The 16,461-nt window shown below is 44.7% G+C and overlaps 1 long non-coding RNA gene across 1 annotated transcript in view; it reads left to right on the forward strand.

Moving 5' to 3' along the window:
• LOC137370937 (uncharacterized) overlaps positions 1-15,721 on the forward strand; it is a 38,065-nt gene extending 22,344 nt beyond the window's left edge. The window contains exon 4 of the long non-coding RNA XR_010975143.1: positions 15,549-15,721. This is a non-coding gene — a long non-coding RNA (uncharacterized lncRNA). The remainder of the gene's footprint in view (positions 1-15,548) is intronic.
• Positions 15,722-16,461: the final 740 nt, after the last annotated feature.

Below are 16,461 nucleotides of genomic sequence, written 5' to 3' on the forward strand. Positions count from 1 at the left end.
TCCCACACCACCCCCTCCACCCCGCACCCCGCACCCCCCCCCCGCCCGCCACCCTGCGCCAACAAAAAGCTGACAACTCAAGAATGACCTTGATTATAAGCCTCTGACATGTGATAACTTTATAATATACGCTCTGGGCATATCCTGCATTCTTTCAGTTACATTGGAGGGAAAAAACTAAATCTATGACAGCCCTAAGGAAGAATCCAAATGCTGAAGGCACCAAATTGACCTTTCCATGGAAAATCTTGAATTTTTACATTATAAATGGTCCACACTTGTCAATTTTAAACACCTTTATACTACTCATGTTAAGAGTAAAAAAAGGAAACCAAAGTGACATTTATAATTTCAATAGACTAGCCAGACCATCACTACGACAAAAATTATCTTATCACTCCTACATCCCCTCCACCCCAAACCCATGTTGCAATTTAGATCACAGCGACACCATAACCCATCTCACAATGCACCCTTTAGCAGAGAAGTTCTCACCTACAACAACCCTCCTACTTCGAATTGGCACTTTCCTACGCACCCCAACCCCCCAGTCCACACAGATGAACCCACAAAATCCTGAAAAGCTCACAAATAGCTTCACAAAAGCTGACAACTCAAAACACATTCCACAAATGAAAAATAGCCCAGAAGAAAGGCCTCTTCTTCAAGATAATTGAAGAAATTAAATTTATTTATGTTACTTGGATTTAAAGATTTTTGTTGGTATTTTGTGATCCTGTTCTGCAATTTAGTTTGTTTTTTCTGTGAAAACTAAAATCCAATGGCCTTATGTAGGACATAACAAAAAAAGAATTATTTACAATGGGATATGAACTTGTCATGACTTAAGCTGCAGCTATACCTAATATTCCATCAGTTGCAATAGAGGTAAGAAACTCCAATACTCAAAAGTGTAGCTTTTTGCTGGGTGAATTTAGACATTTTTGAAGGGATTTTACAGAAATTTCTGGCTCTTGGCTGAACATACCTGATAAAGTACAGTAATTTGCCTCTTCTACGCATGTGTGACATCAAACTCTTCTTCCACCGCTCCTTCACTCTCCTTCTCTCCCCTCAGTTAATGTCGGTGCTCTCCTTCCTTCCTGCCCCACACCCCCAAAAATAATCACAACTCTGTTCCCTTTCCTCTTTCCTTCATTTCCCCCTTCCTCAACTCTTCTTTACTGTTAATTTCCCTCCTCCTTTCATTTACCCCTTGTCATTGCTATCCACTTCCTCTTTCCGTTCCCATCCATTGTTACCCATTAGTTAATGACATCTGTGCATACAGAGTGTAGATTAAGTGTATACACAATTTCCAGCCTAGATCTCGCCACTTGGTTGCCAATTTTCCCTGGGTGTACAGGAATTGATTTCATTTTTAATCCATTACTTGATTAGAAAAAGAAATTTTCAAAAATCAAATGAATTAGCCAGTTGCTGCAGCGTTTTAGTCAATGCCACTGGCTACTTTGCTGATCAAATTAATGGGGCAAACTATATTTGTTGAAGCATGTAGAAGGTGATGTGGCTCGAAACACAAAGTAACATACTGCAGGTGCTGGCAATTTGAAATAAAAACAGAAAATGTTGGAGACACTCAGCAGTCAGACAGTATCTGTGAAGAGGGGGTGTTAGGGATTCAGGTCAATGAGCTTTTGTTATAATGTGGTTTAACACAACTTATATCATTTCAATTCCAACATTTTCCTCCTGTGTGGGTTCTCCATTATGGGCCTTGGTTTTTCAAGTAGGTTCCTCAATTAAGAACCTTCTTGAAAAAGTATTTGGTAAAACCTTTTCATTTCTCTATTAATTGAACCAACAATCCCTATTATATATTAAAAGAAACCTGCCACACATAACTGCTAACTGCTTTCTTAAATCACACTTAACATTCTCATTTACAGAGAAAAATCTGTGTGCTTCCTTCTGTAACTCCATGAATAATGTAAATTATTTTATTGCTGCTCAAGATAGTTTGCATTTAAAATCAGGAGGTGTTAAATTGGCCATTACAAGTTTCCTGCCATTATAGATTTCAAGGTCTGCAAATTAACCACAAGGAGATAAAGGTTTCATTGTTAGAGGAGAACTCAAAAGGCCAAATGGTTCATTTAAAAACTAGCATTTACCCAATTTAAAGCTTATGTCATTTTCACTATGGATATTTTGTACATGAGATTCTTTAAACAGGACTATATTTATGATCTACATGCTCTTCCTTTTCCCTGCATCCACACTGTATGATAGACAATACAATACTCATTGCAACATCATTTTTTCCCCAGGACTTCAATGCTGAGGAGTTCCTAATTTCCCTCAGTATTTCTTTTCTCTTGCATCCAACTGGCTTTTAAAACTGAACCTGGGTATTCAGATGAGATGTTAAACCGAGGCCCAAGCTAGCATCTCAGGTGGATGTAAAATATCAAATACCACTATTTTGACATAGAGCAGAGTAGTTCTCTTCATTGTCCAGACAAACGTTTATCCCTCAACCAACATCTCTAAAAAAACAAGATGATCTGGTCATGCTCAGATTATTGTTTGTGGGACCTTGCAGTGTACAAATTGGCTGCCGTATTTCCTACATTAAAACAAACATTTCAAAAAAGCAGTTCATTGGCTGTAAAGTGCTTTGGGATGCCCTGAGGTTGTGAAAGGTGCTATATACATGCAAGTTCTCCCTTTATTTTACCTAGTCAGTACTTCCTAATTTATCTTGTCTTCTTTTCTGCTTCCAACCCAAGTGATGTCTGCAATATATGCTTTGGTCATTCATCTAGGTATCTTAAATGTAAATGTAAGCATCTTGAAACACTTTATGGTAAATCCTTTTTCATTTCTTTACAAATACATGCTGTGATGATACAAATTGTGTTAAACTGCATCACTGGGGTAGATTTTGACTTTATGCCATAGTGTAAATCGGGTAATAGGGGATTGGCAACCCATTGTATATCTTGTCCCATTTTTATTTCTAATGACCAATGAAAATAGAAATTGATGCAAAACGGACTTCTAATCACTATTATCCATTTTACATTATTACACAAAGTCAAACTCTTCTACACTTTGTCGTAAGCTGTATCACAACAAAGAAAGAGATTGCCCAGTTAATTTGATCAGAGAAAGCCTGCAGTAGTCAGCACAACAGTAGATCGACTCCCTGGAGGAGGATGAGGTGGTGTTGAAACCTATGGGCCAGTCTGGGATGATGGCTTCTGGCACTTTTCTTTGTACAGTCCTGTTGCTTTTGGCTCCACATAATTTGTAAGACGTTTGGTGGCCACTTTTTTGAGCAGCCTATTGCAGTCCTGGTAAGAACCATTGGTTAGGCTTCTCAAGGCCTGGTTCAACTTGCGCAGCATGAGCTATAACCATTTGTACCTGAATTTTATATCAGGGCACAAGACCCTGACTTGCATAGTAACGCAGCCATATGCCTGATTCAGGCAGACGTGCTCCTCGTCCAATTCCAGCTGACTTGAATATGGCATCAGTTGGACTTTGGGAACCCACGAGACTACTGAGGAGCCCCTTCAATTTCAATTTCTGCTGCGTGCTTTTCAGGCACAAAATGGACAGCCAAGAGTTAAATTTCTCTTTCAAGCGATCTGCAATATTTCAGATAGAATTTGCCTTTGGCAGCTCATACACTGGTCTTATTTGGAATTTTACTTTCTGCATGTTCATTGCAAATATACAGAAAACCAAGTGTCTGATGTGTAATTCTTTTTGGCACCATTAAGACATCATTTCCTCCACTGCTGTTACCTGGGTTACATGTGTTTTATTTTGTACAATGATAGCCTACCACTTCACAGCCATTTATTTTTCTTTGCTTTTGCAGTATGCACTGAGGTTAGTTATTGCTGAAAACCTTTCAATTGCCTGATATTTTTCTCCTGTCACCAACAAGATGTAATTTCACTCAGGGTCACCAGCTGTGTTCCCACTGTTACCAGCATTATCGTCATCCTTCATTACTAAGGCCTTGATTTTAACGCTGGGTAGATATTAGGTAGAAGCTGAGTTCAAAACTCACCCGCTGCCCCAGAATACAGGCCCAGGTTACTTTAATTCTCAGGCCTCATTAAAATTGTACAGGAAGGTTTCCACTAACACAACGGAAAACCTGCCCACTTTATCAGCCCTATTTCCAACAGCTCAGCCAGAGGCCTATTTAAAGCGGGAAGTGCACCTCTTCAAACAAAGTTGCATTACTTTCTGCAAGATTTGGCTGTAGGAATAGTGGAGCAAGACTGAAACAGCCTGAGTTGCAGGCAAACCCCCAGCTTCTCTGAACTCTCCCTGAAGAGGTGGGTGTGTGTTTGTAATGAGAATTCCTGCTGGAAGAAGTCAGAACGTGGTTAGAGGTTTTCTTTCTAGCCAGTGGGAGGTGGATCTCTAAACACCAGGGATATAGAGAGATTTCTAAAATTGTCAGCTCCAGGAGCATCACCCCCATGAGCTAGATGCGGTGCTGGAGGAACTTCAATCATCTTACAAAAGTAGCAAGGATGTGCATAACTCTATTTCTTTGTCTCTCTCAACAACATGTAGCCTTTTGCCCTTCCCCAGCACATCCTTCACTACCCAACAAAGCAAATTCCCTGGGGACACGGCTTCAAATCCCACCACAGCAGCTGGTGAAATATAAATTCAACTAATTAATAAAAATCTGGAATTGAAAACTGTTCTCAATAATGGTGCCATGAAACTATCATCGATTGTTGTAAAAAGCCATCTAGTTCACTCTAGGGAAGGAAAACTGCTGTCCTTACCTGATCTGGCCTACATGTGACTCCAGATCCACAGTAATGTGGTTGACTCTTAACTGCCCTCTGAAATGACCTAGCAAGGTGTTCCGTTGTCAAGGGTAATTCGTGATGGGCAACAAATGCTGACCGATGCCAACATTCCATGAAAGAATAAAAAAAATATATATCACCTCTTCCTTACACTCTTCACATCATCCACTACCAGCATTCTCTTCTTACTTGGTAGCTTTATGCAGAATTATGAACTCCTTTCACACTTTACACTCCGAGTAGGTGCTTTCCATTCAACACCTCTCCATCCTGCTTATATTTTGCTTCTTCTCCCCCTTAGCATCTGCATAATGGACAGAAACTCCGCACATGCGCATTCTACTTTGTAGGAGACACTCATTAAGTTTTGTCCTCCCTCGCTGCAGGACAAGATAACACACAATACATGGGAGAAAATTAAGACCAGGGAAGAACCAACCAAATTCATAAACCTCTCCAAGCTACAGGAGCAAGTGCTGGAAACCAGTGGCCCCTCTGGAGCTGTCAGAATAGGACATTTCCAGGGTGGGAGCTTCTCTGAACAAGATCTCTGACTGATACTTGCACCTCTTCATGAGCCTCACTACATCAAGCTGCATTGGGATGCCTGGCATCTGCTACTGTCCAGCCTCTCAGTGCCATCCTAACTTTAGTCCCTTTTCTCTTTCCTCTGGGTCCTTCTCAGCAGCTGCAGTCCACAGAAGAAGACACCTCAGAGGAGGGAAATCCTCCTGAGCAGCAATTATTACATGCTGAATCACCTCCAAGAATCAGCACAGACACTGGCATCCCAGCTGGGTTAGAGAGTGAGCTAAAGGGATCGGCACATGGTGATGTATCCAACACAAGTGAGCAGGTGTTGGTGGTAGGTTCAACCCAGCGGACAGTTTCCTGGAAGTCTTAGTTCTCTCCGAGCTCTACCGAGCATGACCGAGGTAAGGACTTGATGACTTCACGTGGCCAGCAATGTGAAGAAAATTGCTCAGCTCTCACAAGCAGTTATATCAGGCATTGGAAGGCCTGCCAAAGAGTTTCAGCTCCATGTGGAGAAATCTGCTTTCAGTTTGTATGGTGTCATTTTGCATGGCGTCAGTATTCTTTAGCCAGGAACGCTGTAGCTAGGCCCTCACAGTAGAAGTCAATGCACAGAGCATGCTGAATTTAGTGCGGCTGTTTGGAGCAGGAATGGAGACATGCGGGCTGGAGAATTGCATCGGATGCATCTGCCCGGAAATCCGACATCGTGACATCGGTTCCGGATTTAGTCAGCGACAGAAAAGCACCAAGGCGGTGGTGCCATCCTGACACACTGGGAATGCTATTTAAATTGCTGAACACTTAGTTTTAATAAATTTGCATCTAATTCATTGTGATTCAATGGGGAGCTTGGAATTAAGTGGACGACAGGCGGCCGTCACGTGCCTTCAGATTCCTGGCCATTGAAAGCTGGCAGCACCAAGGCAAGGCCTCGGTGCCACGACAGGGGTCCTTGTCTCAGGTGGTCTGTAAGGGGTGGTTTGGTATTGGGTGGGGAGGGGGGGGTCGTAGTCTTGGGTGAAGAACCAGCTGAGCAGGGTCTCGGGTGGGAGTTCCGGCTGAGTAGGGTCTCGGGTGGGAGTCCCAGCTGAGCAGGGTCTCGGGTGGGAGTGCCGGCTGAGCAGGGTCTCGGGTGGGAGTCCCAACTGAGCAGGGTCTTGGGTGGTCTGCAAGGCGGGGGGTCTTGGTTTTGGGTGACTGTATTGCATGTCCAAACTGTTGGGTGAGAGAGTTGGTTACCCATACTGCTGGATGAGAGGGTTGGCCATCAACAAGGGTGGGCACTGAGGACCCCCAGGGAATCTGCCAGGAGAAGTAGCAAAGGCTGCCAAAGCAGGGTCGCATACACCCTGTTCTTTTGAATCCCTGTGGCGTGATGCGACATCTGCGATGGAGGGAGGGCCAGGAGGCAGCTGTGCCTGCCCATGAAGCTCCATGATGAGGGCAGCTGCAGCCAGCCATGCCAAGAAGGGCCCACGTATGCCATAGAGTCTAACGGACTCGACTCAGCTAACTCCAAATGTCTGAGCGGCAGTGTCAGTGAAGGTTGTGGCTCTCCAGAGAAGGCGTCACTGACTTATGAGCCCTGCTGCAGCTCGAGTTACAACTTATGGGATTTGGTGCTCACTCTATGCTAGCAGGCCTGAAGATTACAGTGACTCTAAACTTTTACATATCTGGATCATTCCAAGGATCCACCGGGGACATGTGTAGGGTCTCCCAGGCAACAGTCCCCCGCTGCATCAAGGACATGACCAATGGCCTGTTCAAGACGGCTGGCAAATATGTGCACTACCGGACCGACCCTGACAGTCAGGCTGAGAGGGCCGTTGGATTCGGGACCATCACTGGATTCTCTCAGGTGCAAGGTGTGATAGACTGCATGCATGTGGACATTAAAGCCTCAATGGGCCAGCCAGCTGCCTTCATCAACAGGAAGGGCTTCCATTCCATCAACATGCAACTGGTGTGTGACCACTGAAAGCCTTTCCTGCAGGTGTGGACCCGCTTCCTGGGAAGCAGTCACGACACTTACATACTTTGACAGTCCCAGTGCCACAGCTTTTCAGGAACAAGGCCTACCCAATGAAGGCATGGCTGCTGACACCTGAGAGTAACCCTCACACTGCAGTAGAGGAGGTGTACAACACTTATCATGGCTCCACCCGAGCGACCATCAAGCAGGCCACTGGGCTGCTGAAGATGAAATTCTGTTGCCTGGATCAATCCAGTGCAACCCTGCAGTATGCCCCAGTGAGGGTCTCGCATAACGTGGTGATCTGCTGTTCTCTGCACAATCTAATACTGCAGATGGAGGAGGCCTTGCATGACGAGGACATGATTGAACATCACTCCTCCACTGATGAGGAGGACGCGGAGGAGGGAGATGAGCAGGCAGCACTGGATATACAAGCCCTTGCACCGGAGACCAGGCAGATTGAGTGACAAAAGGAGGCAAGGCAATCTCATACATATCCGCTTCCAGCCACGATGATGGCCAGTCAGAGTAAAAACAAAAAGACTCAACTCAGTGCGTGGAGTCTGTCGCTTCCTTTCTATTTGTCTTCTGTGCCTAGTATCCAGCTGAGTCACATGCTGTGGCCCATGGGACACCCTGTGTAAATGAGGGATGTGCCTACATTGGCATCCACTAAGGTAGAAGGGTGAAGTCAGCAGCTCACAACTAATGCATGATGGAATAATCGCTTTTACACAATGAAGGTTAATTTCAAGAACCAAAGAACTTTATTTGATGAAGGAAATGTCAAATTTCAAAAACCCATGAAACCCCAAGTGTCTCTAGGTGGTTTTCTTTATACATTTGTGAGTGCTTCTATGAGGAATAATGCCAGCACTAGCAGCTGGGCTGGAGGCAGGCTGCTGATCAGGCTGCCCCTTGGCCTGTGGTGACTCTGGTGGCTGTCCTCTGGCTGCCTGAGGGCTGGAAAGCCCCGGCTGCCTGAAGGTTTTCTGCTCAAATGCGAGGCTCTCCTCAGGAGTTGCGGCTGCTGGAGCTGGGTTCACTGGCGGGGGAGCTGAGGAGCCGGTGTCCACTCGGAGCGCCCTGAGGGGAGTGCCCAGCTGTGGAGGTCAGCCTCCTCTCCTCTCTTTCAAGGTTCACTTGAACCTCCCTGCTCACTAGAGAAGGACAAGACTCCATGCGCCTTGTCCTGCCCTTGCTTTGCCACTGCTGCATTAAGCTCATGGCCAAGGCAATGGTGTGCAGGTCTGCAGCATTTTTGGGATCTGGCTCTCCATGAAGGTTGCCAACCTCTCGATGGAGGAAGCCATGAGCTCATATGCCTGAGACATGGCAGCAGTCATGGCATGGATGGACTCCTTCATCATCCACTCATGGCTGCGCATTGCCTCTGTCATCGCCACCAGATGTTGTCTTACTCTCTCTGCAACTCCAGCATGCCCTGTGCTGGTGACACCAGAGGCTCGTCATGAGCTTGGGGCTCGGCATGGGCCTGGCCATCCACAGTGTTCCGACTGTCAATGGCCTCGGCTGTCTCAGCCTCAGCCAGCTGCTCGGGTATGGGTACGTGTGCGGTGCTCTCACCAGCCTGTGAGGTGAGAGTATCTGCGCTGGTGGAAGATGCAGGAGATTCATGGGTCAGGGTATCGTCTGACTGTGGTTCCTCCTCAGAGGTTGTCTGCTGTCTCCCTTCTGCTGGAGTCTCCTGTGGAAGTTGACCTGCATGAGAGAACACAAACATGTGTGGGTTAGGCTGTGCAGATCTCGCCATGTCAACCATGCATGATGTGGGTCTCCAGAAGTGAACTGTGAGTTGAAGGAAGACAATCCTCACTCTCTTGCGCAGAGACTCCAGACTCTCCATCAGTTGTGGAGCGGCCGCCCTGGGTCCCCGCTAATTCTAATGCCTCACCCTCAGCTATGGGGACAGGCTGAAAATATGGGATGCCTCTGCCAGTCCAGGATGTCGTCCTGCTATTATGGGCTCTTTTGTCCTGCAAGTAGTAAGAGGGAGGTAGTCATACTTCACTGAGAGAGCAACATGACAGTTCTGTTATTGGCAGCCCTTCGTCCCCTAGTGGGGTATCCCTTATAGCTCATGCACCCTTCGCTCTCAGGGGAGTTAATGGGGATGAGTCGTGAAAGAAGATGGCCTACGGCTAAGATGCAGCCATGCATCTGTCAGGATGAGGTGATGCCTAACCCCCTCTGCCAGTACTACCGTAGTGCCTCCCTTCCCATGTCCCGCTTCCTCCTGTGCAGCCACTTACAGTCCCTAAAAAGGAGACAGGTCTGGAGCACCCGCCTTGACAGAACGAAAGAAGTCGTTGATCCTCTTGTGGCACTATACCCAGGTCCGGGGAGTGACCCCATGGCTTCTGACCTCCTCAGCTATCTCCATCCAAGCTTGCTTGGTTAGGTGGGAGGACCTCTTCTTGCCATCGCTGGGGAAGAGGACCTCCCATCTTTCCCTTGCAGCCTGGAGGAGAATCTCAAGCGTGGCATCGCTAAACTGTGGGGCCACTCTGTTTCTTGACTCTGCCATCCCATGGTGTCTTCCTCCTGGATGGGTGGGGTTCTAGGAGTCCCTCCAACACCGGTCTCAGCAGTGAACAGCAAGTGGCAAATGACTCTAAGGCAGCAATGCAAGCAGGGTTGTCAGGACTTTAAATATGGCGCCAGCACCTGCTCCAGAGTTATCTGATGCCATATTCGGCCCCCGCTGTGTGATTGGCCAGGCCCCACACCTCTATTATGTAAAGTGGCCACCAGCCACATGATTGCAGTGTGCTGGCCACCCATGTGATTCGTTGGAACTGCGCACATTCCCAGGTCTGCCACCAGGAGCTGTGGCGGCCACACTAAATTCAGCCCACCCTTTGTAACTTTGGTGTTTGTTCAAACAGCTGCCATGCTGATGCTGAAAGACAGATGGCCACCATAGATTAGTGGACTGAATAGACAGGGGCTTTGAAGGAGTTACACATCTTTTGCAATGTGCACTCCCACAGATGAGCATCAGCCCCATATGTTGCCCTCTCTCAGGACGCCAACACATCTGCTCCCATCATCTGGACCAGAGGCTCGAGCTCCCACAATTTGCCAGCCAGAAGCACCTCAAGGTTCGCCACGTCATCAACATCAGCCTTCCAGCAGCTCTGCTGAAGCCACTGGGAAGCACCATGTAGGAGCAGTAGAGTTAGTAAACTTTTATTTTAAAAAGTTGGTCTATAGTTTCTTCTTAAAGCTGAAGTCTACATTTTAGAAATCCATTGAGATGAAGGTGGGTTGGGTTAAAATAGAGTTAGTATCCTTGGAAGAAAGTTATTAATATTCTTTTTTATTTTAATGGTGAAAGGCAAAGCTCCTTGCAACCTTCACAACTCTGCAATTCCCGGCAGTAAAATATCAGTGTATTTACAATCTATTATAAAAATGAAAACATACAAAATATACAATTGATAACACAACTCTGTTGCTATTCCCTAATTTATATTCTTTACTCTTGCAATTTGTTTTTTACTCTTGTTTGTCTTGGTATGTTAGATGGGAGATAGCAAACAGGCTACATATTCCAAGGCCTCTATTGAGTTACCTGCTAAAACGTGTATGAGAGTAGTCTCTGATGACCCACCCTCCAGTTTTCCTTTCCTCTCTGTGGATGTGCAATTTATTAGCCTTTAATCTGAATCTTTCCCAAAGTCACACAAAGAACTACAGGCACATGTTCATGTTACATCATTTACCAGTGTGTTGGAGCACACCCTGCCATATTATTTCACCATCAAGGTATTTCACTGGTTCGATTAATTGCTAAAATGTAAAATTCAAAGAAATGCAACTCTCAGATGACTAACCAATGCAAAATGCGTGGAACATAACTAATAACAGATCAAAAAGTGCGATAGGTAAGATAATCCATCACACCTGATTCCTCTGGCCTGAGCAAAAGAACGCACAGCTATCACAAGGGCTAGTTGAGGCAAATAGCATAGATCCATTTAACAGGAAGCTAGATAAATACATGAGGGAGAAAGGAATAGAAGGATATGCTGATAGGGTGCAATGAAGAGGGGTGGGAGGAGACTTATGTGTAGTATAAACACCGGCATAGACCAGTTGGCCGCTGTTTCTGTGTTATAGCCTCAATGTAGCTAGACGCCATTATTCAGAAGAAATTTTGACATCTGATTTTTTTAAAAAGACATGTTTAGTTACAATGCTTCATTCTGCAGAGGAGAAGCATGTAGTATTATGGTCATATGCGTAATGGTGGTCACGATGTGTTGCCAGGCTCCAAGCTATCGTTGCTTGCAACAGCCATGCTGAACAAAGAATGAAGAATGAATACACTCTAATTTATATCAGGATCATGTGTAACAGCAAATTTATAGTGTAAATAGAACAAGTATGTTGTGGTGCAGAAGCCAAAAAGAAAATTTTGAAATTAATTTTTTATTAAAATGCAACCTTTGCCCATGTAATTGATTCCCTTTTGTGGTTAAGATGGCCTCTTACATTTCAAAAGTGACTCCACCCCCACAGCTCTAGCAATCCTGGACTCAGGAAAGCAACGGCACTGCTAGAGCAGAACCATTGAAAGATGTAGTTCCCTCAGTTGCATACAATTGCAATACATCTGTCCATATGAGAGTGAATATATTGTACACCTGATATTATTTCCAGTGGAAAATCCCCAAAGTAGTAGCAGTGAGTGGGGAGCAGGTGAAGCAATAATCAAAAAATTTCCCACTCCAAACCACTGGAGTTATGCCAGCAACTCGAGCAGAAAAATCTAGGCCTTAATTTCTAACATCATACACAGGCAAATAATGATTCTCAAAGGAATTGCTAAAGAGTTATTTTAGAAATCCCTGTAACCTTCTCTGCATAGGCCTGCCCCTTTCACCAGGGGGCCACTGTTAGAGCTCTAGCCGGTTTCTGAGTACTTGTGCTGGCTTCTTATTTAATATTTTCTGGGCACTTAACAGGCTCCACTTGTATTCAGTCTCTTTTTGTAGTTTGTGACAATTAAGAGGCTGCCATTTTTATTCCTGTCAAAATCTTACTTGTGGCTAAGTCTCAGTCTCCACTGCAATTAATAGAAAATTCAGGAATTCTTGTGACCGAGTTTATTTAAATCTCTGCTGCCCAAAGAAATAAAATTGCTTGCACGGTAGTAGAGTGGATTAACAGGCAGTGTTTAATCTTCCACCAGATGTTTAACTTACTAACATGCACCGTTACATCTGGTGTCCTCCAAGGATCTATCCTTGGCCTCCTCCTGTTTCTTATCTACATGCTGCCCCTTGGCGACCTCATCTGAAAGCATGACATCAGTTTTCATATGTACACTGACGACACCCAGCTTTACCTCACCACCTCCTCTATCGATGCCTTCACGGTCTTTAAATTGTCCGACATCCAGTAGTGGATGAGCAGAAATTTCCTCCAATTAAATATTAGAAAGACTGATGCCATTGTCTTTTGGTCCCCATCACAAACTCTGCTTCATTGCCACTGGCTCCATCCCTCTCCCTGACAACTGTCTGAGGCTGAACCAGGCTGCTCGCAACCTCTGTGCTATATTTGACCCCAAGATAAGCTTTCAACCACATATCCGTGCCATCACTAAAACCACTTATTTCCACCTTCGTAACATCACCCCACTGCAACCCAGCGCCTCTGCTGCTGACACCCTCATCCATACCTTTGTTACCTCTAGAACAAAGAACAGTACAGCACAGGAACAGGCCATTCGGTCCTCCAAGCCTGCGACGATCTTGATGCCTGCCTAAACTAAAACCTTCTGCATTTCCGGGGACCGTATCCCTCTATTCCCATCCTATTCATGTATGTGTCAAGATGCCTCTTAAACGTCATTATCGTACCTGCTTCCACCATCTCCCCCGGCAGCAAGTTCCAGGCACTCACCACCCTCTGTGTAAAGAACTTGCCTCGCACATCCCCTCTAAACTTTGCCCCTCGCACCTTAAACCTATGTCCCCTAGTAACTGACTCTTCCGCCCTGGGAAAAAGCTTCTGACTATCCACTCTGTCCATGCCGCTCACAACTTTGTAAACCTCTATCATGTCGCTCCTCCACCTCCGTCGTCTCAGTGAAAACAATCCGAGTTTATCCAACCTCTCCTCATAGCTAATGCCCTCCAGACCAGGCAACCTCCTGGTAAACCTCTTCTGTACACTCTCCAAAGCCTCCACGTCCTTCTGGTAGTGTGGCGACCAGAATTGCACGCAATATTCTAAGTGTGGCCTAACTAAAGTTCTGTACAGCTGCAGCATGACTTGCCAATTTTTATACTCTATGCCCCAACCGATGAAGGCAAGCATGCTGTATGCCTTCTTGACTACCTTATCCACCTGCGTTGACTGTTCTAACGTACTCCTAGCTGGCCTCCCACATTCTACTCTCCGTAAACTTGAGGTCATCCAAAACTCTGCTGTCTGTGTCCTAACTCACATCAAATCCCACTTACATATCAATCCTTTGCTCACTGGCCCACAATGGCTCCCGAATAAGCAACACCTTGATTTTAAAATTCTCATCCTTGCTTTCAAATCTCTCCATGACTTGGTTCCTCCCCTGTAATTGCCCTACAACCCCCAAGATATCTGCACTCCTCTAATTCTGGCCCCTTAAGCATCCCCAATTTCAATCGTTCCATCATTGGTGGCCATGCCTTCAGTTGCCTAGGCCCCAAGCTCTGGAATACCCTCCCTATACCTCTCTATCTCACTTTCCTCCTTTAAGCCACTTTGACCAAGCTTTTGGTCATTAAGCCTAATATCTCTGGCTCAGTATCATTTTTTTTAATAATGCCTCTGTGAAGCACTTTGGGACATTTCACAGAATCATAGAATTGTTACAGCACAGAAGGAGGGCATTCAGCTCATCGTGTCTGAGCTGGCTCTCCGAAAGAGCAATTTACCTAGTGTCATCCCCCCACTTTCTCCCTGTAATCCTGCACATTCTTTCTTTTCAGATAACAATCCAATTCCCTCATGAATGCCGATTGAACCTGCCACCATCACACTTGCAGGCAGTGCATTTCAGATTCTAACCACTCGCTGTGTGAAAATGTTTTCCCTCATGTTGCTATTGCTTCTTTTGCCAATTACCTTAAATCTGTGCCCTCTTGTTCTCGATTCCTCCACCAATGGGAACAGTTTTTCCCGATCTACCCTGTCCAGATCCCTCATGATTTGGAATACCTCGATCAAATCTCCTCTCAACCTTCTCCTCCAAAGAAAACAGTCCCAACTTCTCCAAGCTATCCACGTAACTGAAGTTCCTCATCGCTGGAACCATTCTTGTGAATATTTTCTGCACTCTCTCCAATGCCTTCATATCTTTCCTAAAGTGTGGTCCCAGAACCAGACACAATACTCCAAGTTGAGGCTGAACCAGTGTTCTATACATGTTTAACATAACTTCTTTGCTTTTGTACTCTATGCCCCTATTAATGAAGCCTAGGATGCTGTATGCTCTATTAACTGCTCTCTCAACCTATCCTGCCACCTTCAATGATTTATGCACATATACACCCAGGCCCCTCTGCTCTTGCACCCCCTTTAGAATTGTATGCTTTATATTGTCTCTTTGTGTTCTTCCTACCAAAATGAATAACTTCAAACTTCTCTACATTAAATTTCATCTGCCACTTGTCCACCCATTCCACCAACCTGTCTATGTCCTTTTGAAGTTCTACACTATCCTCCTCACAGTTCACAATGTTTTCATGTTTCGTATCATCCACAAAGTTGAAACTGTGCCCTGTACACCAATGTCTAGGTCATTAATATATATCAGAAACAACACAGGTCCTAACACCGACCCTCAGGAAATTCCACTACAAACCTTCCCCCAGTCCAAAAAACGTCCATTAACCACTATGCTCTGTTTCCTGTCACTCAGCCAATTTTGTATCCATGTCGCTACTGTCTATTTTATTCCATGAGCTATAACTTTGCTCACAAGTCTGTTGTGTGGCACTTTACTAAATTACATTAAAGGTGCAAAACAAATATAAGTTGTTGTTGGGTCCTTCTTATGAAGTCTTTTGGAGGGTTCTAAGTAGTAAATTTAATGGAGATTCTGTACATTGGGTTTGTAACTACATTATGTTTTTTTTTTTACCAGTAAGAGGAATTATTTGAGTTTGTTTTAAATCACTCATTTTCATTTATTACAGATTTGATGACATTGTTCTCTGGCCACAACTCCGACTGCATTGCTTCCTGATGTCAAATTTTATATTCCTACCAACTTCCCAACACAGACCCTTCTCAACGGCTTCTCAACATTGCCTCTTCTGGACATCAATAATATTTAATTCAATTATAATGTAGACAGCCCAAGGCAATAGTAGGTACAAATTAAATTGGATCTTGCCAATAATATTATTGTGATATATGTGTCTATGTTATTCAAGATCTTATCCCTGTGTGAATGTGTCTGGCTGTGATATAGTACGGTGGTGTTGTAAAGTTCCCTAGACCAACTGAGTCACTGAACCAGAAACCATTATCTCTTCAATCAATTGTCTGATTGTGAGCACTGGCCATTAACAAATCAATTGTTTCTGCTGGTTTTCCACTGGTGTGCACTGAATGTCATAGAGACTTCCTGTTTGTACTTTGCACATGCCCCCATTTCAAACCAGTGCATCTCCTCAACTCACCATAAGTAATGGCATTTCAAAGTGGAAATCTAGTAGACAGCGAGAGTTTTAAAAAGCAACAAAGGGATCTATAAAGAAAGTATTAAGGGGTGCAAACAGGGAATATGAAAAGACTTGCAAGGGATATTGGATAGCAGAAACTTTTATAAATATGTTAAGAGAAAGAAAGTGATAAAGGAGAACATGGGTCTATTAAATACATGCAGGAGAGTCAATAATAGAAAATAAGGAAATGGCAGACTTGTTAAATGAGTACTTTGTATCATTTTCACAATGGAGGAAGAGGACCAAATACCAGGGGTAGAAGGGACCCTAAAGATCAGTGAAGGGGAGGAACAGTGGATTTAAGTACACAAAAAGGTAACAGCAAACATAATGAAACTTAAGATAGACAAGTCTCCAGGACCTAATGGTTTCCGCTCCA

The sequence above is a fragment of the Heterodontus francisci genome, chromosome 6, assembly GCF_036365525.1.
Source record: "Heterodontus francisci isolate sHetFra1 chromosome 6, sHetFra1.hap1, whole genome shotgun sequence".
Taxonomy (NCBI): domain Eukaryota; kingdom Metazoa; phylum Chordata; class Chondrichthyes; order Heterodontiformes; family Heterodontidae; genus Heterodontus; species Heterodontus francisci.